Genomic DNA, 24,975 nt, shown 5'->3' on the forward strand with positions numbered 1-24,975 from the left:
ATTTACAAAATTACGGCCCTTTAAAGTTCAGAAAAGGGAAACTTTTCAACCTTCTTTTTCATAAGATAAACTATTTAAAAACACAAGCATTTATTCACTAGGTCACCTTTACACCTTATTTCTCCTTAATTGACACTTTTCAATTCAACAATCAACAGTTTTCTTATAAAAAACTTAATTTGAAAATGAATGCTTCTTCTGGTGACATTCTTCTATTTCTAGGTTAGTTACTAGTGACATTTCAGAAAAAAGCGGTTGGTAATGCCGCCGCCTACTATTTCAAATTCATGGAATATCTTAATACACCACCAAAAACTAATTTACGATCTAAAGAATGAAGGCAAAAAACATTTGAATTACTTCAGGAATATTGACAACATCAGTCGTACCAACTATGCCATTAAACTTAAAAACGTAAAATACAAAGACATATAACCAAAAAGCAGCTCCGTACATTTTAAACATTTTTATTGGAAAAATGTTGATTGTTGAAGTGAAAAGTGTCAAGGAAGGAGGAATAAATAAATGCTTGTGTTTTTAAATAGTTTATCTTGTGAAAAAGAAAGCTGAAAAGTTGGCTTTTTCTAAACTTTGAAGGGACGTAACTTTGTAAATAAGGGAGTGAGAGCGCCGTTTTTTTTTTCGGATTCGTAATCTACGCATCAAAATACGTAAGTAGGTACACTCAAAAATTTTTTCAAAACTGCCGGGTGCCCTCAAAACGAATATTTACCGCACTTCTTATCGATGACTCAGGAAATATGTGAAAATATATTAAGACGTTAATCTGATTGTCTTCAGAAGTTACGGGTCGCGGCAAGTTTCCTGATCCTTTTAAAGTTGATCCAAATGCATTGAATTTGTTCTGAATTCGTATACATTTCTTGAGGTTTATTTGCTGTAGATTCAGATTCCTTTCATTGAACTTTCTATATGTCTGCTGATAATTTTATTACACTGTTCAAAAATAATAAACAAATTAATAAGAACTTCGTTTGAATAGTTTTGTTCCCATCGTTTTGGGGGTTTTTGAAAATTCTGAGTTGACGAAAATGTCAATATTATTAGGAGAATGTCACAGCGTTACTGTAAAATAGAATTCATGGCCTGCTTACCAAATATCGAATGGGAATATCATTCTGAAGAGACATTTTCACAAATAAATGGTCATAAGTCCAAAACTTGACTAGTTAGGTATACGCGAGATATTCATCAAAAGGAAAAATATTTCAAGAGCTTCCTGAATTTGTAATAATACACTGGGTGTCCCTTCTGAAATAATCAACTTTCAGTAACTTTTTCAAGCTAACGAAAAAACGGTATCTTTTTACCACCCTGTATTGAAGTAACGGAGATTACGCTGAAGTGTGGAAAGCCTCCAATTATCACCTAATTCCAAACCAAATTTCGGTACCATAGTTTTCCTTAACTCAAAGATATCAGCATTTTAAGAGGTCATGGTTTCCGAAGAAAAAAATTGAAATTAATTCATATTTCGAAAACGGTAACAGATAGGTATAGGGAATAAATATATATAAATAAAAGTTGTCGAGTAATTGTTGTAGATTCCAAAAATAATATTATATTATTGAAAAATCAAAGTTGCTAATACTTTCTTATGGATGTGGCAACACCGCTTTGTCGAAAATATTTTAATTGGGTAGATAATGTCCGAATATGCTCTCCATTGAATTTTAAAAGTGATGTTTTGTCTGGTTCACCAGAAATGTCTAATGTGTCACCCACCGTGATACGGCCTGTGGATGGATCACAGAAAAAACAATTTGTTTGTTTCAAAATAGCATTTATCAATGTCAGTGAACTTATGTGATCACAAGTGCAATACGAGAAGTCATGATCTGAAGGAATATATATCCTTGAGCATGTAAAAATTGACAAATACTTTTCCGAAAGAAAACAATAGCTGTTGACATTATTTTAAAGTGCACTCCGATACTGGTTTCGGGCGTTAAGAGGTCAAAAAATACGAATTTGATTGAAGAAACATTCCTTATTTATTGTCTAGATGATATATAGTTATTTGTTTGTGACTTGGCTTCCTCAAGTTTATTGAATAAATTGAGAAAATTCAATTTGTTGGCAAAATTTATGAGTGCGACTACTGACTAAGTGGATTCTTCAGTGGTTTATATTGTTACGTTTTTATATTGTTCCGTTACGGGTTGATCAATAATTGACTACACTGAATAATCAAACTTAACTTTATTTCACTTTAATTACAATAAACACTTCAACTAAAACTTCAACTATTATTTGAATGTATATCGCCCTACTAGATAACTTCGCGTACCGCACTGTAACGTCCACACTTGACTGTGTGAACGCTCGATATGCCCGCCGCTAGCGTTTAAATATCATAATCGAATGCCGTAGAATTTTCACCGAAGTTCTTGATGCTTCTCGAGCGGCAAGGAACATTGGGCATTCCCGCGCTCTTAGACGTCATGTTTAGTTTATGGTTACCAGTGGCGACCGGCGTTACTTTCTTTCGAGCATGATCTACAACAATAGTACGCAAACTTTTCAGTTTGACTTTCATTCCACTTCAGAAGATTCTCTATTGATTTAGCTTGTTTATTTCTTAAATTGTGCAATGTTATACACCTAAAAAAGTGACAAATATTGTATCCTCTACAAAAAAATTATTTTTTCGGCAACCCTCCGGGAAGTACCCACATTCCGATGCAGCAGCTACTGCTACAGCACAATTATCGCCTGAAAAATCAAAGTCCAGGTATGAAAACATTTATGATTTGTTCTCGAAATACCAAACTATTACAGAGGATGTAATTTTGGCTACTTTGGCGCAAAAATCTAAAACTGTCAAATCCTCTACATTGTGGAGTATGTACTCTATGTTAGAAAGTACCATTTCAGTGAAGAAAAATGTTAACATGGCCATTTTCCCAAAGGTGGATCCATCGACGTGTGCTTCTGAAGACACGGAAGTTATTCTATCATCCATGTATGCATATATTTCTTTTTAAATGAAACGAACTTGTAATAGCAAACCTTGGTTCAACGAAAATTGCGAGCAAGCTTTCGCCTCTTAAATCCCGCCTACCGGCAGTGGCGCAAAAATCCCAGTGCCGAAAATCGAACTAGGTTTGTTAATGTTTGTTAATGCAACAGCTGCAAACTCAGAATAAATGAAAGCAATTAACTTCACAAAATCCACAATTCCACCACTAACACAAGCGAATGGTTCAATTGCAACAACAGCCATTTCGTGCCGAAATTTGTTGTTTTGTTCACGTGCCCAAAAAACTCTGGCTAATTCATTAAATACTAAATGGGTGCCATTAATTACGAGTATTTTATTGTTATGTAAGTACTTCCTTAAGATTTTGAAGGCGGTTTTTATGATTCAAATATTGAAATTTTCAGTTGATTTTGCAATTAGCTATAATTCAGAATCTACTCAAAGTAATCAATTCATGTTTTTTTCAGACACACAACCAAAGGGGTATACAATAATCAAAGTATGAACTTGGCAACAGTTTCGCCATTCATCTATTTTTGGGTTATCAACTTTCAATTCAATCATTTATTTTACTTGAAATCAATTTAGTTTGTTTTGTATAGAGACGCACAAAAAACTATCTTATATAGCAAAACACGTGTTGCATTTTTGTAAAACTGCTCAGTGAAAATCTCACAATAAAGTGCAACTTTCTTGAATATCTTGTGTTCTGTCGTTCTGTCATCTCCGTCCGATATTTGTTGTTGTAATCTTGTGTTCTGTCGTTCTATGTCATCTCTGTCAAACACTTCTGTTGATATTTGAACGATATTGAATTTGTGGTGGCCACTAATCATCAATATTACAAAAAACTATATTTGAGTACATTATTTTTGAAAATTGTGCGTTGATATGACGAGTCATGCACAGTTAAGAAAAGGCATGCGCAAATATTTATGTTCCATGCAATGGGATCGCATTTCTTAATATAAATTCAATGTTGATTTAAATTTGACTGCATGTTTCCACCCTCACCATTTTTTGCGTCTTGTGATGACTTCAATCTTAAAATCACAGATTTCTAGTTAGGTATACCAAACATCGATTTCTCTACTTTGTTATGAGGCCAATGGTCAACCTATGATATAATATTTTGCCCAGTACTGCATTTAATATGGATGTTAGTTCTTTCCTCAACTTTTGAACGATTCACCCGACTTATTTTTTCGTTGTTTTTCATTGATTTCACCACGAGTATTTTTATGAATATTTCCTAATCTTATCTGCGACTGCCATACATTTTCATAAATCTTAATTATTTATGGTTGTTTTTATTTATATTTTCATTTTAAATGGAAATGAAACGTTCGACTGACAGCAAATGACTAATCGAAATCGAGGTTATGTACTTGTTTGACACACAACACAAATAATACAGTGTTGTCAGACTCATATAAGTTTGTTCGTGCAACTTGAAAATTCACACTAATTCCAGTCAAATTTCTTGAACAAACGTTTCTGTTTTGCACATTCAGGCATGTGAGTCCGATAATAGCCTCCCAGCAATGATTGTTTTTATAAATTCACCCTTTATTTAAAAAAATATTCAAACTTTAAATGGAAATATAGCTCTTTAATAACATTTCGGAAAGTACTAAAAAAAATTCTAAACATTTCACTCAAAATAGTGAAATTCCAATTCAATGTCTTCCGAAATTGAATTAAAAAAATGAGGTGGATCTTAGTTTTTCTCAAAATATATCTATTCTCCTTCAAAGTGCTTCCCCTCAGATATAATACACATGTGTCAGCGTCTTTTCCAATCCTCGAAACAGTTCTAATATGCACTTTTTGCTTCGTGCTTCTCGGTCTTGGATCTCATAGGTCCTTCCATTAGGAAGATTGAACTATGATTTCGATGTCATAACCATATACCCATGATTTCTCATCAGTTATAATCCTTTAAAACAAATCTGAATCGCCTTTGACACGCACATGCGCACGCGTGTGTGCGTGTGAGATTTTTTAAAGTTATTGCTAAGCTTTGTGGAATACGCCAATTAGCAGTGAATGCTTCAAGAGCACATTTTCATAATAAAACATTCTTGAGTTTGACCAAAACTTTTTTTTTATTCTTCAAAACAATTAATAATGAAAAATGTCCGCGTGCAAGCACTATCCCAAGCAATAACGTGTTACTTATATAACAGATTATTTTGACAGACTTATAAAAACTATTGAAGGCATTTCTCCGTTTTATTTCATATCGAAAGTATATTTACCAACCTGTTACCCATTTTCAGTAGATCTGAGTTCCTTTGAATTATAGAAATGATAAATTCTGAATAAGTAGGTATTATCTTGAACTGCCAGAATTTACGGGTGTGAAGTTATCCACATCCACAACGTACACTGAGAAAAAAATATCGCATTATTATTTTTTCCTTTACCGACTCTGCACTCCTACCATTTTTCAATATGATACGCTTATTGACTAAATTAGTAAAAAAACAGAACCGTCCTAGTTTATTAAACTGTCTGAAGGGGTGAAAATAGGGTGTAAATATTTAAAAAAAACGTAACATGAAAAATCGACTTTGTACACCTACAAAATTGAAATATGTTATTCCTGATGATCTACCCGACAGAAAAAACTTCACGTCATAGTTTTCCAGGCCGTCTGAGGGGTGAAAATGGGGTGGAAAGTTGAAAAAATCATATATTTGATAATTGACTTTGTACACCTACAAGACTAAGATATGTCATTCTTGACACCCAATTTGACGAGAAAAACTCAACGTTATAGTTTTCCAGGCCGTCTGAGGGGGTGGAAATGGGGTGGAATCTTGAAAAAATCTTATATTTAAAAATTGTCTTTGTACATCTATGAGATTGAGATATGTTATTGCTGACACCCGATTTGACGAGAAAAACTTCACGTTATAGTTTTCCAGGCCGTCTGAGGGGGTGGAAATGGGGTGGAATCTTGAAAAAATTATATATTCAAAAATTGACTTTGTACACCTACAAGATTAAGGTATGTCATTCTTGACACCCGGTTTGACGAGAAAAACTTCACGTTATAGTTTTCCAGGCCGTCTGAGGGGGTGAAAATGGGGTGGAATCTTGAAAAAATTATATATTCAAAAATTGACTTTGTACACCTACAAGATTGAGGTATGTTATTCCAGATACCCGATTTGACGATAAAAACTTCACGTTATAGTTTTCCAGGCCGTATGAGGGGTGAAAAGGGGGTGGAAATTTGAAAAAATCTTATATTTAAAAATTGACTTTGTACACCTACAAGATTAAGGTATGTTATTCTTGACACCCGGTTTGACGAGAAAAACTTCACGTTATAGTTTTCCAGGCCATCTGAGGGGGTGAAAATGGGGTGGAATCTTGAAAAAATCATATATTTAAAAATTGACTTTGTACACGCACAAGATTGAGGTATGTTATTCCAGATACCCGATTTGACGAGAAAAACTTCACGTTATAGTTTTCCAGGCCGTATGAGGGGTGAAAAGGGGGTGGAAATTTCAAAAAATCTTATATTTAAAAATTGACTTTGTACATCTATGAGATTGAGATATGTTATTGCTGACACCCGATTTGACGAGAAAAACTTCACGTTATAGTTTTCCAGGCCGTTTGAGGGGGTGAAAATGGGGTGGAATCTTGAAAAAATTATATATTTAAAAATGAGGCTATAAAAAATTCTATATGATGAAAACAGAAGAACAATATAAAAAATTGCTTCAGTGTACCGGTAGATTGAGTTATCGATATGTTTAATATACCTCACTAGTATTTCAAACCCATCAGATAGCTAGATTTTTAATTTTTTTTCACATAGATCGTGAAGTTTTTTCTCGTCAAACCGGGTGTCAAGAATGACATACCTTAATCTTGTAGGTGTACAAAGTCAATTTCTCAATATATGATTTTTTCAAGATTCCACCCCATTTTCACCCCCTCAGACGGCCTGGAAAACTATAACGTGAAGTTTTTCTCGTCAAATCGGGTGTCAGCAATAACATATCTCAATCTCATAGATGTACAAAGTCAATTTTTAAATATAAGATTTTTTGAAATTTCCACCCCATTTCCACCCCCTCAGACGGCCTGGAAAACTATAACGTGAAGTTTTTCTCGTCAAATCGGGTATCAGGAATAACATACCTCAATCTTGTAGGTGTACAAAGTCAATTTTTAAATATAAGATTTTTTCAAATTTCCACCCCCTTTTCACCCCTCATACGGCCTGGAAAACTATAACGTGAAGTTTTTCTCGTCAAATCGGGTGTCAGCAATAACATATCTCAATCTCATAGATGTACAAAGACAATTTTTAAATATAAGATTTTTTCAAGTTTCCACCCCATTTTCACCCCCTCAGACGGCCTGGAAAACTATAACGTTGAGTTTTTCTCGTCAAATCGGGTGTCAAGAATGACATATCTTAGTCTTGTAGGTGTACAAAGTCAATTATCAAATATATGATTTTTTCAACTTTCCACCCCATTTTCACCCCCTCAGACGGCCTGGAAAACTATGACGTGAAGTTTTTTCTGTCGGGTAGATCATCAGGAATAACATATTTCAATTTTGTAAGTGTACAAAGTCGATTTTTCATGTTACGTTTTTTTTAAATATTTACACCCTATTTTCACCCCTTCAGACAGTTTAATAAACTAGGACGGTTCTGTTTTTTTACTAATTTAGTCAATAAGCGTATCATATTGAAAAATGGTAGGAGTGCAGAGTCGGTAAAGGAAAAAATAATAATGCGATATTTTTTTCTCAGTGTACGTTGTGGATGTGGATAACTTCACACCCGTGATGAAGTGAACATGAAAAGGTGCTTCATGAAAGACTTGCAGGTGATAAATTTTGTTTCAGTCTCCCCAATCAAATACAGAAAACACGATCTCGCGGGTACTTGATGTAGGCGAAGAAGACGGAAAAAATAGTGTTACAAATCATCTCCTAAAAAAAAATAACATCGGCCGCCGCTGGTCGTAAATCAATTGTGCTCAATTCGATGTGCGCTTGCCGCTTGCTTCGAAAATAGTGCTACCGGCTTCGATGGAATTCCGGCGAATTTTCTACCGCCTTCGATTGCCATATATGAACGCTACCCACGTGCTTATCGATATAGTCAAGTTTCGCGGACAGTGCGGTGCAGAGCGATCTGAAAAGGCGATATACATTTGAATAATAGCTGAAGTTTTAGTTGAAGTATTTAGTTTGTTGTATTAATAGTGAAATAAAGTTAAGATTCATTATTATACAGTGTAGTCAATTATTGGTTAACCCACAGGGATAACGTAACAACATAATAATAATAATATTTCAGAGCGATTTCCTCAGCCCCCTTCTCTTCTGCATCTCACTATTGCCATTATACGTTGCGCTCAGAAATACTCGACGGTATAACTGTGACACCCCCAGAAACCGGAGGCACGAGGTCACCCATTTGTTTTAATGGACGATCTTAAACTTTATGCCTCTGGAGAGAAGGATCTCCATCAGTCCTTGAGTATGAATGGTACTGGATGTAGCCTGTAAAGTCGTCAGGAGTTCGGATCCCCTCCTCTGCATGGTCCGTGACCACGAGAGATCAGGAATTGGAGCATTTCTCTTTAGGGCAGCTGCCCGAGCAGCTGATGAACTCGGTATAGTTTTTGACTCTGAACGAGGTGATCACAGCTCTGTCACCGAGTTGGAACCCGTTCAGCAAAAAGCTCCTAAAAAGCTGCAGAGATCACCTCACTTCTGCGGAAACACAAGTATAAGCAAATGCATGGGGTCTTCTTCAATAACATTGAAGACCTTGGCTTATAATAGGGGAGCCCAAGCGGGGATTTCGGGATTTACTAAAGCGCGGCAGGGGGATACCTTGTACCCGGTCAAGAACCTCCACCAAATATGAGCCCCATATATAAGGCCGCCTGTGAGGATAAAGCATCAGATTAGTAAAAAAAATTGATCATCAGAAATTCTCGAGCGCGTCAGATTAAGGTAGGGTGAGTTAATTACCTGCTAAAAAGTGTATATTCCAGTAATCTGGCAATTTGAGAGTGACGTAAAGAAAGGGGAGGGCAGCAAAGTTGTAAAAAAATAACGTCATTTTGACATTCTCGAGCGTAGCTAATTTGTTTTTATTATGAAGGAAATAATTCAAAGATAACGAAAAATATATAATCTGACGATTTCCGCAAGCCGAAATAACAAAAATTCGTCGATAAGGTTTAATGCGTGCAGGTGTGTGATACCTATATTTCCCTCTCCGAGTTTCTATTCCTCTATTCTCTATTCACTTTTTCTCTATCTATTACTCTCTCACTCCGTCCCCACTCTGAATTCTGTTGCCATGATGTCATCACAGCTGATCACAGAGACTCGTTCGTGATGAAGATGATGATTAATTAATCAATTAATTGATGGATGTAGCTGTTACTACGTGGAAGGAAGTCATAATGAAGAAAAGAGAAATGAAACTTTCTATGTTTTTTACCACTTTCATTTGTAATTAACTTTACTGCAGTTTCGTCCTATAAGGAAGGACATTTTCAAACTTATACAATATATAAGTTTGAAAATGTACTTATAGGACGAAACTGCAGTAACATTAGTTACAAATAAAAGTTCAATTTCTCTTTTCTTCATTAATTAATCAATTGATTACAAAAAATTAAATTTTTCTGACCATTTTTTAAAATTATTTTCTTATAAATACAAGTATTCTACTTAAAAAACATACACTTATTTATTTGCATGCTATTTCCTGAGTTTTTCAATTAATTTAGTTCAATGAATAAAAAAAAAATTAAAAATATTGTTTTTGTCAGATTGAGCGAATCCCTCTAGATAATCGTCAGATTATGAGACAGCACGTCTAAAACATAAAGATGAACCATATATATCTTAATCTGACGCGCTTGAGTATTAAAAATGACGAATTTTTTTGGCACATTATAATAATGGCCGCAAGTTTGCGTCAGATCTAAATCGTCAGATCTAAATCGTCAGATTATTTAAAAAGAGCTTTTTTGTTGCACTTAACACCCCCTTAGAAAACCTGACGCGCCCGAATAATTTTTTTTTTCACTTTTAACCCTTACGTACAACCACCCACATTATGCAAACGATCAGATTAACATACCAACATTATTAAAAATACGTAGGACATTGATGCCATCAATATCTGACGCGCTCGAATATGTCCATGCAACAGTATTTTTTTACATATTTAAAAATCTATAGCCGCTTCCCCCACCGATGAAAAGGTATATATTATATAACATTTTTTTCTTCTTATCATCCCAGCTTTGCAACCTAATATGTCTCAATGACGCTCGAGTAAATCTTCATTTAGCATCGTGGGCTCCCCAGCTATTACCAAAGCGCCTGACTTTCGCTTTCGTTAGGTCGAGTGAGCTGAAGTCGGAAACTGAGGGGTTCCTCATGGCTTGCCAGAATAGTGTCTTAAACACCTCAGTCTACTGCATTCGCGTGATGGTTATAGATTTTCCTGACACAAGGTACAGGGCCTGCCGCGAGGCACCCGAGACCCTAATGCACTTGTTATCAGGATATCCAGCGTATGCTGTCTCGGCCTATATCCATTGACATAACGCGCCTTTAAGAGTGCTATATTACCTTCTACGGCACTCTTACGGTATTGACGAGACACCGGTGTTGCCCTACGCTCCGGGGAATTTTGAACCCGTTGTGGGGAACGAGAAGTGTCGAACTTATTGGAACTATTCGTTCTCCACCCTCAGGCTCATACAAACTAATAAGCCTGATGTAGTCCTTCTCGACCAGCAGAGCAAAACGATATTTGTCGTGTAGTTTTCAGCTCCTGGCGAGACAAATATCGTCCGAAAAGATGGGGAAAAACGGATAAAATATTGAGATTTTCTCTTCGAACTCTGCAGACTCTATCCTGACCACTCTGTCAAGATGGTTGTTCTGATTATTGGAGTATTTGGTGGAATGATGCCCTCCCTACTCTCGAATCTTAAAATCAAATCTTCGCCGGACAGATGCAGAAGGCTGTCATTCTTGGCTCACTGCGCTCACTCAGAGCACATGATTCTCGGACTCAATGATCACTTACCTTACGATATGGGAAGTGGTCATTGGCTGAAAAAGCTGGCGCGCCCTCCCGAATGTATCGGAGCTTCGGGGGATAGGGCCTGAATAGCGCAAACTACGGTTAAAAAAATAATAATGATGGTCTTTATTGGGTGAAATGGAATATAACAACCAAGAGGTTTGAGGCGTACAACAACTTTGAAAACATGTCAACTGCTGGCATTGATGTGAACCCCAGTTTTATCGTTAAGCCTCTGCAATTTATTTTCAATCTTATAACTTCTCGGTTTCCTTCACAGTAAAAAAATTGCTGGAGTTTGCCTCATTCTGAAAATAGAGATCCCAGTATGATTCAAAATTAGCGAGCAATTTCATTAATGACCAATTTTTTTAAGTTATTTGTAAATTACATTCAAAAACATTTTTCGGCAGGTAAAGATAACATCTCAGTACATCAGCATTATTTTAGAAACAAAGGTCTTACATCACCAAACTAGCTAGTTCAAATCAGTACAACTTGGCTAATCTAGTTGTAGTTTAAGCAACAAGTTGAAAAAGTAAATAATTACAATTGTTATAAACAAAATAATCGAGAAAAACTGAGGTATTTCAGTTTTTTGTTAATAACAAAACTATAAATATTTTAGGAATGAAACAAAAAGATTTTCGAAGGAGAGGAAATTCTGCATAAAAAAGTTCCGACTACCGAAAATGTACCTCCGTTATTTATAATTTTGAGTTATTGCTGAAAAGGGGGCTCCGCGCGCCTGCTTCACCACAGACGCATAGCCGCTAAAAAAAGCGTTTCACCGAAAATAATTTTTTTACATATAATTTAATCCTCATTTTTCACGACAATTGAACCGTGATAAATGTTATCTCAGACATAATCGCATCTTTCTAATTGTGTTTGACCTTTTTATATAATATCCAGTCGAGTTTTAATTATCTACATTTCTTTACGTATCATGTTGACATGGATCTAATTGAATTAAACGTATGAATAATTTTATCTTTCGTGGGAATTTTGAGGCGATCAAACGGCGCGGTCAGAGGTCATGGCCATATTATTCATTGAGAATAGTGGAAAATATTTGAAAGAGACAGAAACTCTCTTCTACAGATCTTTCATTCAATAAAATACACCAGAGATGTAAAAGGGTAATCACACTTTTGCGACAGCGATCTAAATTGGCACAGAACACGAGTATAGTTGATATAAATATAGTTTAAAAAACTAAAAAACACGCTTTCAAAGAACATCGAACTGAAGAGTTAATTTTTTTTTAAATAAGCTCGAAACAATAACGAACGAAAAATACTAGTATTATTATGAAGAAAAGAGAAAAGAAACTTTCGATGTTTTATTTGTAACTAACGTTACTGCAGTTTCGTCCTATACGGACATTTTCAAACTTATACAATCATTATGATTTCCTACCATGTAGTAACGACTACAACGGGCGTGTTGATATAAAAAAAATACTTTTTTCAAATGAAGAAATACATGTAAAGTGAGTTCGAATTATATCAAGGAGATTACGTACAGCGCCATCTGCCCGCGAATAGATCAAGCAATAATGTCGAATATATCAAGGAGGTTACGTATAGCGCCATCTGCCCGTGAATAGATCAAGCAATAATGTCGATGTATCAGGAGGCTACGTGCACCGCCATCTGCCCGCGAATAGATCAAACACTAATGTCGATATATCAAGGAGATTACGTATAGCGCCATCTGCCTGCGGATAGATCAAGCAATAATGTCGATAATTCTGTCAAATACAGATCCCAAGCTTGAGAGTTACAAACAAACAAACATACATACATTCAGGTACGGGTGTGAAGTTATCAACATCCACAAAGTACACTAAAAACAAAATATCGAATTGTTATTTTTTCATTTACCGATTCTGTACACCTACCATTTTTCAATATGATACCCTTATTGACTGATTTACTGAAAAAAAAAACCGTTCTAGTTTATTTAAACTGTCTGAGGGGGTGAAAATATTAAAAAAATTATAATATGAAAAATCGACTTTGTACACCTACAAAATTGAGACATGTTATTTCCATGATGATCTATTCCATGATGATCTATTCGACAGAAAAAATTTCACGTCATACTTTTCCAGGTCGTCTGAGGGGGTGAAAATGGGGTGGAAACTTGAAAAAATCGTATCTTCGAAAATTGAATGTGTACACCTACAATTTTGAGATATGTTTTCCATGATGATCTATTCGACAGAAAGAACTTCACACGTCATAGTTTTCCAGGTCGTCTGAGGGGGCGTCGTAACATAAAAAATCGACTTTGTACACCTACAATATTGAAACATGTTGTCCTGATTATCTATTCAACAGATAAAACTTCGCGTCATAGTTTTCCAGGTCGTCTGAGGGGGTGAAAATAGGGTGGAAACTTGAAAAAAGCGTACCTTCGCAAACACTATGACGTGAAGTTTTTTCTGTCGAATAGGTCATTGTAATTACATGTATCAATTTTGTACGTGTACAAAATCGATTTTTCATGTTACGAAATTTTTTATATTTTCACCCCATTTTCACCCCCTCAGACGGCCTGGAAAACTATAACGTGAATTTTTTTCTGTCGAATAGTTCATCAGGAATAACATGTCTCAATTTTGTAGGTGTACAAAGTCGATTTTTCATGTTACGAAATTTTTTAATATTTTCACCCCATTTTGACCCCCTCAGACGGCCTGGAAAACTGTGAGGTGAAGTTTTTTCTATCAAATAGATCATCAGGAATAACACGTCCCAATTTTGTGGGTATACAAAGTCGATTTTTCATGTTACGAATTTTTTTAATATTTTCACCCAATTTTCTCCCCCTCGTCGATTTTTCATGTTACGAATTTTTTTAAATATTTTTACCCCATTTTCACCCCCTCAGACGGCCTGGAAAACTATGACGTGAGGTTTTTTCTGTCGAGTAGATCATCAGGAATAACATGTCTCAATTTTGTAGGTGTACAAAGTCAATTTTTCATGTTACGAAATTTTTTAATATTTTCACCCCATTTTGACCCCCTCAGACGGCCTGGAAAACTGTGAGGTGAAGTTTTTTCTATCAAATAGATCATCAGGAATAACACGTCCCAATTTTGTGGGTATACAAAGTCGATTTTTCATGTTACGAATTTTTTTAATATTTTCACCCAATTTTCTCCCCCTCGTCGATTTTTCATGTTACGAATTTTTTTAAATATTTTTACCCCATTTTCACCCCCTCAGACGGCCTGGAAAACTATGACGTGAGGTTTTTTCTGTCGAGTAGATCATCAGGAATAACATATCTCAAATTTGTAGGTGTACAAAGTTGATTTTTCATGTTACGACATTTTTTAATATTTTCACCCCATTTTCACCCCCTCAGACGGCCTGGAAAACTATGACGCGGAGTTTTTTCTGTCGAATAGATCATCAGGAATAACATGTCTCAATTTTGTAGGTGTACAAAGTCAATTTTTCATGTTACGAAATTTTTTAATATTTTCACCCCATTTTGACCCCCTCAGACGGCCTGGAAAATTGTGACGTAAAGTTTTTTCTATCAAATAGATCATCAGGAATAACACGTCCCAATTTTGTGGGTATACAAAGTCGATTTTTCATGTTACGAATTTTTTTAATATTTTCACCCCATTTTCTCCCCCTCGTCGATTTTTCATGTTACGACATTTTTCAATATTTTCACCCCATTTTCACCCCCTCAGACGGCCTGGAAAATATGACGTGGAGTTTTTTCTGTCGTATAAATCAGCAGGAATAACATATCTCAATTTTGTAGGTGTACAAAGTCGATTTTTCATGTTACATTTTTTAATATTTTCACCCCATTTTCACTCCCTCAGACGGCCTGGAAAACTATAACGTGAAGTATTTTTGGTCGAATAGATCGTCAGGAATAACATGTCTCAATTTTGTAGGTGTACAAAGTCGATTTTTCATGTTATAATTTTTTTAAATATTTTCACCCCCTCAGACCGTTTAAATAAACTGTAAATCAGTCAATAAGGGTATAATATTGAAAATGGTAGGTGTGCAGAGTCGATAAATGAAAAAATAATAATTCGATATTTTTTTCTCAGTGTACTTTGTGGATGTGGATAACTTCACACCAGTCACTTCATCTTATTTGACCGATTAAAATGACGATTTACAATCACACTCCTCACTATTTACAAAAAGATTTTGTGAATGGAAAGTATTGAATAACCGTTTAAATTTACTAAGAAAATATTACGGATTATCTTAGTTCTAAATTTAGCAGAGCCAGCCAGCGATAAAAGTGGGCAAGGTTCATACAGATTTTTGGCACGGTCATAAAGGCCAATGATTAGTCTAGAGAAATTGTGCAAATCCGACGAAAACAATTTGGGAGGATTCAGGTCATTGTCAAGGGATTTGAACCATATTTTTAACTGGGCCTTCAAAAAAGATAAACTTTCAGTATTGATTAGGGGCACACACAGGAGTTCATAGAATACGGGGTCAATAGACAATGATGAATTCCAGGACAATTACAACAATAACACTGATTCTGTAGATGGAAAAAATATTAAAAATTTGTATCATGAATTATAGTTATTTCACTGGATCACTTTTCTATTCGCTTTTAGTCGCTCGCGCTGTCTGACCTAAACTGATCACTCGACGCATCCACCAAACATTAAGTTAGGTTGAAAAATTCGTAAGTTAACGGAAAAAATAGTTTTTAATGAAATTTGATTTTATTACTCAATACAGTTGCTTTCCAGGGCGATACATAGCGGTCATACAATTTTTCGAAACCATTTTTACAATCGACCGCTACAAAAACATTTCACTAACTTTCTTCGAAGCTTCTGATAAGTCCCCTTCCATATTCTGTTTCACTATCACTGTCGTCGTCGTCATTTAATACAATAATGAATCTATTTCCACCATTAATATGGAAGTGTCCAATCTCCATATAGTCTTTTTCAACTAAAATTACTTTTTTATTCATTTTCTGCCAGTCTTCTTCGGTAATATTAGATACTTCTTCTTTAATTAGCTCTATTACCTTCTTATCAAATTTTGGAAAATTATTTTTTTTCAATTTTCCCCGAATCAACTCGATGGGATAGGGAGGGAGTCTCAGTATGTGTCCATACTTTTCAGCAATACTCTCAATGGCATACACTTTTTCGAATGTTTTTGTCTGTAACATTTCAAGTAATTGGTTTTTGGTATAGTAATCTTCAAATTACAAATTGTTATCCATTGAAAAACTTTGTACTTCATCTTTTGTTTGCAGGCATGTTACGCGTACATATTCTCGAACCATCAGCCCACCCTTTCGTAACTGTGTCGTGAGTAGGAATCTTATTGCTTTTGTAACAGTCGTATACTGTTTTTCTTCAATAATTTTATTAGATGAACATCTTAAGGTTTTGGTAATCCTGGTAATCACGTCTTGCGGTCATAAAGTTTGTTTTTGACTATTTTACGTGCAGTTGAGAAAGGAATTTCGGTCAAATCTGATGTTGCTTCTAATAATTTGTGTCCCTCGAACCAAACTTTATGTAGATTCTTATATACCTACACTGAAACATACTCTTTATATTTCAATATTCAAATGCAACCGAATCTTATTCACTGGTATCTCTTTTTCGCATTATTCACCATCGCTATTGGAATCAATACACTGGAAAAAGTCAGCGTTGTTATAACACTCGTCATTACTATTAGTACTTGTCCAAGGACGCCACATTTCAAACAGATAACAAAAATTTTAAGTAATTATAACTGCGCCAATATCGAATTTCAACCCTCAAATCACTATCAGTTCCTGAACTTAACATTACAGCGATAACCATCCCCGCATTGCCCGATTTCTATTCGACACCGTAACATAACTTCAAATTTGACTTTATAACTCTTCTGCCAATCATAAAACTCGGTTAATAAAAATAATCCTATACGAACCGCCAATCCTACAGTCCACGTGGACTATTTCGAGGCCGGTTCATTTCTATGTATTGGTTATTTTGGCCTTCGAGAGTGCCGCCAACTTTAAGAGTACACAATATCGTTTACTTCGACTATACTTTAGCGTCAAAATAGGCCTCTGTTTTGACGATTACCCCTTCATCGGCGCTAAATTTCTTTTCGGCGAGCATTCTCTTGAGGTTTGAGAACCGTAAAGGAATTCGAATCCAAATTCATGCAATTTTGCCATCGTTTTCTTTGATTTGTGACACCGTGCATTTTCCTGATGAAATAGTACCTAATTTTTCTTCAAATGCGGCCATTTTTACGCGATTTTTTCCATAAACCGCTCCAATAAAGCTATATAATAGTCGCTGTTAATGGTTTTTTCCTTTAAAAGATAGTTTTTGGATATTATACCACACGCATCCTAGAATACTGATACCATAACCTTGCCAACCGACTGTTGCGTCTTTGCACGCTTTGGAGTCGGTTCACCAAGTACAGTCCACTCAGATGACGATCGTTTCGATTCTGATGTGAAAGATGGAGCCATGTTTCATCCATTGTCACTTAAATTCGGGTTTTTTATGAATGAACAGCTTCAAATACTGCTTAAATTCATCAATTCGTTGTTTTTGGTGGATTGTGAGCTCGCGCGGCACCCACTTTGAACAGAGCGCTCGTATAGCCAAATAGTCATGCACGATATGTCCAACACATTCCTTTAATAGGTTCAAAACCTCAGCTTTCTTGATCAACCCCACTTTGCGGTCATCCAATAATATGATTCAATATCTTAGGCGTTATCGCAAAACTGAAACTATCGGGCAAAAATATAAATTCAAGCGGCCTCACAAACCGATGCGACACGCGTGATGAAAAAAGGTTGCGTCGATTTTGTTTTACGTAGTAAATCATTTTGAAGGTTACGGTAGCATGTTTGTTTCGTGTTGTCTTTAGGTAGATAGGTACTTTGAACAAAACTGATAGTTGAGAACATACTTCCGTTTGAGTGAATTTCATCAAAATTCATTATTAGTATCAAACTGATGCTATAATCATTTATGTAAGATGATTACAAGTTGAACAAAACTTTTCAATAAGTTCATATGAACATTCACAATTGCAATCCTTGCAATTGTGTAGAAGTGTAGAAGGTCCGAACTTGATAGAGAATAAATTATTGTCAACTGGCCATTTCATCGGCGTACCTAGATGATATAATATTCCGTTTGATCAATAATGTATTTTAAAAACGATGTTTGTATTAACAATCGGCATATCTTTTTTACGATGTCGACGTCAATCGGTGTAGTTTTACCGATATGGATAATAACATATTAAAATAATATAGATGTTTTCCTTTCTCAGAGCGGTGTTTGTCAACCATTTTGATCACCTTTATTGAACGGAACAAGTGAAGAAGAGCCCATAATTTGTACTGACATTTTGATGAATCTCCGGAACTCGCGTGCTAGGAATCGCGCATTAAAAATTGAGACCTCGTTAATCCTTAGCTCGCCACAATTTTGATGTTTGTAGTTCGTAGGGAGGCGCCAGCTGGTTTGAGATTGTCCGCAGTTTTGATATGGTGTGTGTGTATATTAACACAAAAGATTTGAATGACAAATCTTTTTTTTTCTTTAGAGCAAAAATTTCAACTCAAATGCATTTTTTCATGGCATTTCTTGAAACATTCAATATTTTCCAATTCTTTCTAGAGGAATTGATTGTTCGAATTTGGTTCTAGAGGTGAATCGAAAATGTTTTTTATTATATTTTTTCTGTGTCATAGTCATCTAGGTATTATATTTTGCACTTTACTGGCCTACATTCAATTTATTTATTGGTTTTTGGGAAACCCATTCATTTTCTGACCTAAATATTCTCACCATTCATACCATTTTTAAATGAAAGATAAAGTGAACCAAAAAGGCTCGATTTGCGAAGTACCTACACTCCTACACTCTTAACACATATTATCAATTTCTGAAAATTATACGCTTCACTCATCTTCAGAGAAACTAAAAATCATATGAGCCTAGTGACAACGACTCAAATTAAAAAAAAAATATGTTTGAAATATACTTGTGGCTCAATAAACGTAATCCATGTACAACTTGTAACTCGTCACTGAGTCTTAAAAAACGAAAATGAATTCACATCACGCAATCAATTAATCTGCACTTATAATTAATGAGCCAGCAAATTTTGCACAGTCATCTGCAATATTTAGAAATGAGTATCAAAATTTTTGCGAAATTTCGCAATATAAGAAGGAATAGAAATATTCCCTTTAAGAATAAAAAGAAAATTACGCCGTTATGTGTAATTCCATGCAAACTAAATTAAATTACAATCAAGATCATACTAAAAAGAAGATCAGTGAGTGTATGATTATACCAACCAATAACTAATCAGTTTTTTTTCAATTCAATGTTTTATACTTAGGTATTTTCATTTGCATTATACTAAAGTATGCAAAGGACCAGCAGCAAAAATAAAACACTAAAATTTGACTCACCCTTTGAATAATACTGAAATTGCTTCGCTCAACGCCGATATCCAACAATGCAAAAAAATACTATCAATTACAGTATGTAGAAAGACAATTCGGTAGTATTTTATTGATTTTCACGATTCTCCGTTTCTCACTTTTTTCTAGGATCCCATTTACTATCGGCGTCAAATTCAAAAACTAACCTTATACACCTCTCTACGACAACACCGGTTTATGACTAGCAAGAATAGCACGTTTGCTCGCTGTTTAGTGTTGACTAAGATGTCTAAAAACCCTGGTGCATCTACTCATACCTGCAAAAGTTTGGGGTAAAATGAGGGATTTATGGCTAACTTGATTAGCAGAGATCAACGCCGTTTACGCCGTTTCAGATGGCGCAAGCAGTCATTACAGTAAACTGTAATCATAAGACCACACAGGGTGTATTTGTATTTATATTTAATTCCACATTCATTTTTCATACCTACTGTGCTTTTAGGATAACTTAAAAAGTGAGTTAATGAATTTTTTGTGTTTTAAGTGTTATTGACGAATTGTCAGTATTAAATTGAAAGATAAGTGTCCAAGTTCTGGTGAATTATTAGTTGAAGTTTCAACCCAAGCAAAGTTTTGAAGAAATTTCGTGTAATTTCTTGATATTTCAACTCAAGAAATGTTGGCAGATATTATGTAGTTGACATTGGTTGTTTATCGGAACGAATTCCGCAAAACAGGTGGTAAGTATAAAGATTATATACTTGAATACATGTTTTTAGTATGGTATTGGAATGGAAAAACTGAATAATTCACTAGATTACAAAGAAATATTCCCAGTGAATTCTTTGTCGAACTTTTCGATTACCTGTTAAGAGATCATTTTGATAAGCACCAACTTTTAACCTTTTTTTTTAATTAATAATTAAAAAGTTTCCTCATTGATGCATAAAATTTGGAATAAGCAGTTTATTTACGAAGAACAATGTAATGAGTAGAAACACAGCTGTTTTCTAATAGATATTCAACCAAAATACATCTACTCATAGTGATTATGGATGTATGTGTATCACACCTAGCAGTTCTACTCATGAATCAGGACATTGATTTTCTTATACATACACATCTCGTTAAGTACAGAAAATCACTCAAGAGAAATAGCACTACAGTCCCACCTTGAACTCGTCATGCAAGCCTTTGGGTTCTGCAAATAACTTGAGAGAAATTACAAGGCAAAATTTATTAATTTACAATAGATGTAAGATGGTCAATTACCTTCCGTTGATCATCAGATGTATTGAATAACTTCTTTGGTTCAGAAAGAATGTGAACTATTTATTGTCTGTAAAAGTATATTAAAGTTTATAAGATTTCTGTATTTATAATTATTGAAATTTACAGTTCCAGCATAAATTGAACAAAGTTTAATTCAAATATCTTCCATTATTATTATTTTAATTTGATTTCATTGAGTCATATTTTTTGCAATGATTGCATGTGCAGGTCATCACTGATAGATCAATTTGACACTTGACCCCCATGCCAATTAAAATTTCATATTTTTCAAAAAATAGTATCGGTAATAGCCCCCAAACGTTTTTTTCATGTTTCTACGTCAAACCGTTCAAAAGTTAAGTTAGTTTTTCATCAGTCTGAGGTGAAATTGTATTTAATATCCTTACCAGTGGTAAATTAACTTCCAGTTTCCTTGTGATGGGATTTCTTTTATATTCAGGTTCCCACGAAAAGTAAAATACCGTAATGTTCAGAGAACACTAGGTTGAATTTCTGCAGACTGCATGAAAGTAGATTAGCGTCTTTTAGAATACAAATACAAAATGTCTTCTGATATACTTTAATTGCTCACTACAACCTTTTACATTGAGTGTGTAAAAGAGTTCTTTTTTTCAAACAATGTGATCATCAATTATGATGGTAGTTTTTTGAAAATATTCAATCAAATTTTAAAAAAACATACATCTGATGAGAGTTTCACATCTCAACAGATATTTTCAGATTTTTCGAAATTTGACTCACAGAAAATTGTATTTTTTTAAATTTTTATTTTCGAGGGCTCTTTCATTATGCTCTTTAGCACAGCAGATATTCAATCTAGAGATCAAATATGCCCTCAGTGCCTCTCTTAACAATTCTTCCTTGTGGTGTTCACAACCTACAATATTTTTGGGAGAAAAATTTGACAATTTGATTAAAATTACTGGAAAGCAATTTCTTTTAAGTTCCCTCTCAAAAACACCTGATATTATTGTGGCTTCAACATCGTGAAGAAAGCTATTAATTTTTTGTGATGGTAATGTTAAAAATCCTCTGATCTTGTTTCTTATGAGGGAATTGATTATTTCATTTCCCTTCTCCAATATCGAATCCACACATTCTCCACATTTGGTGTTGCCTTTAATTTTTTTTGCAACATATTCACAGAAATAAGCAAAAGCTTCATCAATACCTGAGAAGTCCTCTTTAATTTCGGAGATAGTTTTTTCTATTTCAATATAGAATATAAATTTTTGCTGTTTTTCTTTCAGATCTCCAATATGAAGAAGGGATTTCATCATTTCTCCTCCACTAACATTACTTTCCCTGGGCGGTTTTATCAGAGAATAGAGGGACATTAGGCGGAATATTTGTCCAACTTGAATTGACTTGGGATGAGTATTGCATCCACCTGCAGCTCTCATCATCCCAAAAATGCTGAAAATGATATCAACAAAGTTGATTGGAATTGTTATGGATATGTGAACATTATCACCTTCAAATGATCTTAGTTCAATCTGGATGTCATCAAGTATTTGAAACCAAAATGGGATTAGGAATATTCTCTAGTTGAATACTGCTAGAATTTGCCAATGGATGTTTTGTGACAGAGTGTGAATCGGGTAGAATACTACAGGATGGACTAGGAAAAATGTTTAGTGGAAGTTCAGGAGCGGTTTCACTGAGAAATAAAAAATATCAAAATACCTATTTTTATTATAAAAATGACTATCACGTCAATTTCACAATAGAACTTGTCTAAAATCTAAATTTTTCATAATGATCTTCTACCACATAGTAACGGCTATATATCCATCAATTTACTTGTCTAAAACATGTTTTACCCTTTAGATCAATAAATGTTATTTAATTAAATTAATAAAACTATATAAATAATCACACAATCCTTATTAGATATTTGGCAGAAGCTTTATCAAATATTCTTTGAAAAAACTGATCACAGAACTAAATATAGGAATTCAAGTATTTCAGTTGTTCATGTTTCAAACGGAGTTTTTTCCACTGGATAATCCAACTGCAAACTGAAAAATAAAACCAGTTATAAAAAAATGAAAATCAATCTTTGAATCTGGGAAAATTTCAGCATCCTTCATCAATAATTTTCAACAGCTCATGTAGTATGATTTCATGACTGACTTCAATGTTTTGGTTGGTTTTTGGGTTTTGCTGTTGTCTTCTTTGGTAAACTCCAAACGTTTCAAGTGCAACTACGAAAGTCAGCGGCGTTGACGAAGTACTCCTCATAAGATATTCATTGAAACTAATTTCAGTATCAACTTTATTCTCTAAGATTACTTCATCAACGCAAATGAATATGATTGTCTCAGTTGCAGTCAAATATTTTTACTGAAAATGATCAGGGCAAAGCCAGGAAACTAACTATTACGAAATTAGACAGGATGGGTTTATACATTCAGTTCAATTTTAGAAACATTTCATGCTGATTTCAGAATCGAAGTTACATTAAATCATTAGTTTATCTATTCAAAATTATATCTGGTTTCATTGATTGTCCGGAAATTCTCTCCCCTATAACTTTCAACGTTCCACGAAGGTCCATCAGACAAATAAAGCTATTTATTACACCATATCACTTAACTAACTATGGGTATCATTCTCCATCTCCAACATCTAAAATGTTGAGACTTGAAAATAACTCTCTGATAAAATCAATTTCTTCTGTGATGATGAAAATATTTTTAAGAATCTCACTCTTTACTCATGCAAATGTTTTTCATTACTTTAATTTTGTCCTTCATTAAACACACATAAATGTGTCTATAATAATTATAGTAGTAGTAGTATAAGTGGTTACAGCACAAGCTTTCTTTGTTATATAATTTATTGTAAACAAAACTGAATAAATTGAGATCCCTGTAAATAAACATGGACAAAAAACTGAAATGGTTTGTTAAAATTGGTTTTTCTGTAAACCAGCTGTCGTTCCCCTACGAACGGCAGCCCTCAGAATTCGAAACTTGTGCGAACAGGGATTAACGAAATCTTACCTTTCAACGTGCGATTCTAAGCTAAATATAACTCTTTGTTCGATAACAACTTTTTCATTAATTTTTTTTAAAATTCCTACTGGCATTTAATTATAACCGTCTCACAAGAAGATTCTAAAAGATACAGTTTTTTTTTATTATGTTCTCAGAAGAGGCTGTTTATAATAATGACAACGTATTTATTATTTCCATGTGTAAGCAGTAAGCTTACACAGATATTGACAAACATGAAATTTCAGAAAATAGAGGGTAAAGTTAATTTTCTGTGAATCAGGCATTTATAGAAAATGTTCTTCAACTTTACCCCTTTCTTCCACTATCACCTTTTATTTATAGAATGATATTAGCACATATTAGCCCGTATTGAATAATGATGTATTTTTATGAAAGGTATCAAGGGAAAATATGATGTAAAATATTGAACAAAACAGCAGTTGCGATCATTGAAATGAAAAATAATATGAAATGTTATAACTAAACTCCACACATTTGGACAATTTGTAACATATCCCTTTTTCAACATGATTCAATTAAATAATGGTTACATAAATATCTCTTCTCATATTATGTTATCAATAACTTTCTTTTTAAAGTCCGTTATGAGCCTTATATGAAATTTGTAAAAGGACATTGATATGCTTGAGTTGAACTGAAAACAACAACAATCTTTTATCTTCAAGAGAAATGAATGGCATAGAGTGTTTGTTTCCAACTGCGAACTTCTCAGGGTTACCGTTAGAGAACAGCCGGTTGAAAAGAACCTTTTTTGTAGATAGGTAAAGCTAGAAGGGGTTATTTATCATTTCATATATGAATAATTTGATATTTATCATTTTGATAACACCAAGTGTTCTCTCTTGATTTGTATGTGATCAAATTTGCTTTTGATAACTTATTCAACGGATACTTTCCAACTACAGAAATTATTAGTAAACTGGTTCTGGAAATGGTGCACGTTTTCTTGAAATTCGTACAATTAAGTACTTCTCTATAAGTGCACCTTGAAAAAAATATACAAATCTTTGATAGGATTTATAGGTAGTGCTGTAGAAACTGAATACTCGCATGATGGTTTGGCACCCTTCAATAGTTTTTTC

General features: G+C 34.3%; 1 protein-coding gene and 1 long non-coding RNA gene across 2 annotated transcripts in view; one reads left to right on the top strand and one right to left on the bottom strand.

Annotated features, from left to right (window-relative positions):
* The window catches only part of LOC111516099 (oxidative stress-induced growth inhibitor 2), a 64,704-nt gene extending 44,852 nt beyond the window's left edge, over positions 1–19,852 (bottom strand). The window contains exon 1 of the mRNA XM_074186190.1: positions 19,605–19,852. The gene's annotated coding sequence lies outside the window, so the exon portion shown is untranslated. The remainder of the gene's footprint in view (positions 1–19,604) is intronic.
* Positions 19,852–24,872, top strand: LOC141487288 (uncharacterized). The gene is made up of 2 exons (XR_012468310.1): positions 19,852–20,317; positions 22,121–24,872. It is a non-coding gene; the product is annotated as an uncharacterized lncRNA (long non-coding RNA).
* Positions 24,873–24,975: the final 103 nt, after the last annotated feature.

Source organism: Leptinotarsa decemlineata, unplaced genomic scaffold (genome assembly GCF_025532065.1).
Source record: "Leptinotarsa decemlineata unplaced genomic scaffold, Ldec_3_MD MMD2_tig00078422_RagTag_RagTag, whole genome shotgun sequence".
NCBI lineage: Eukaryota > Metazoa > Arthropoda > Insecta > Coleoptera > Chrysomelidae > Leptinotarsa > Leptinotarsa decemlineata.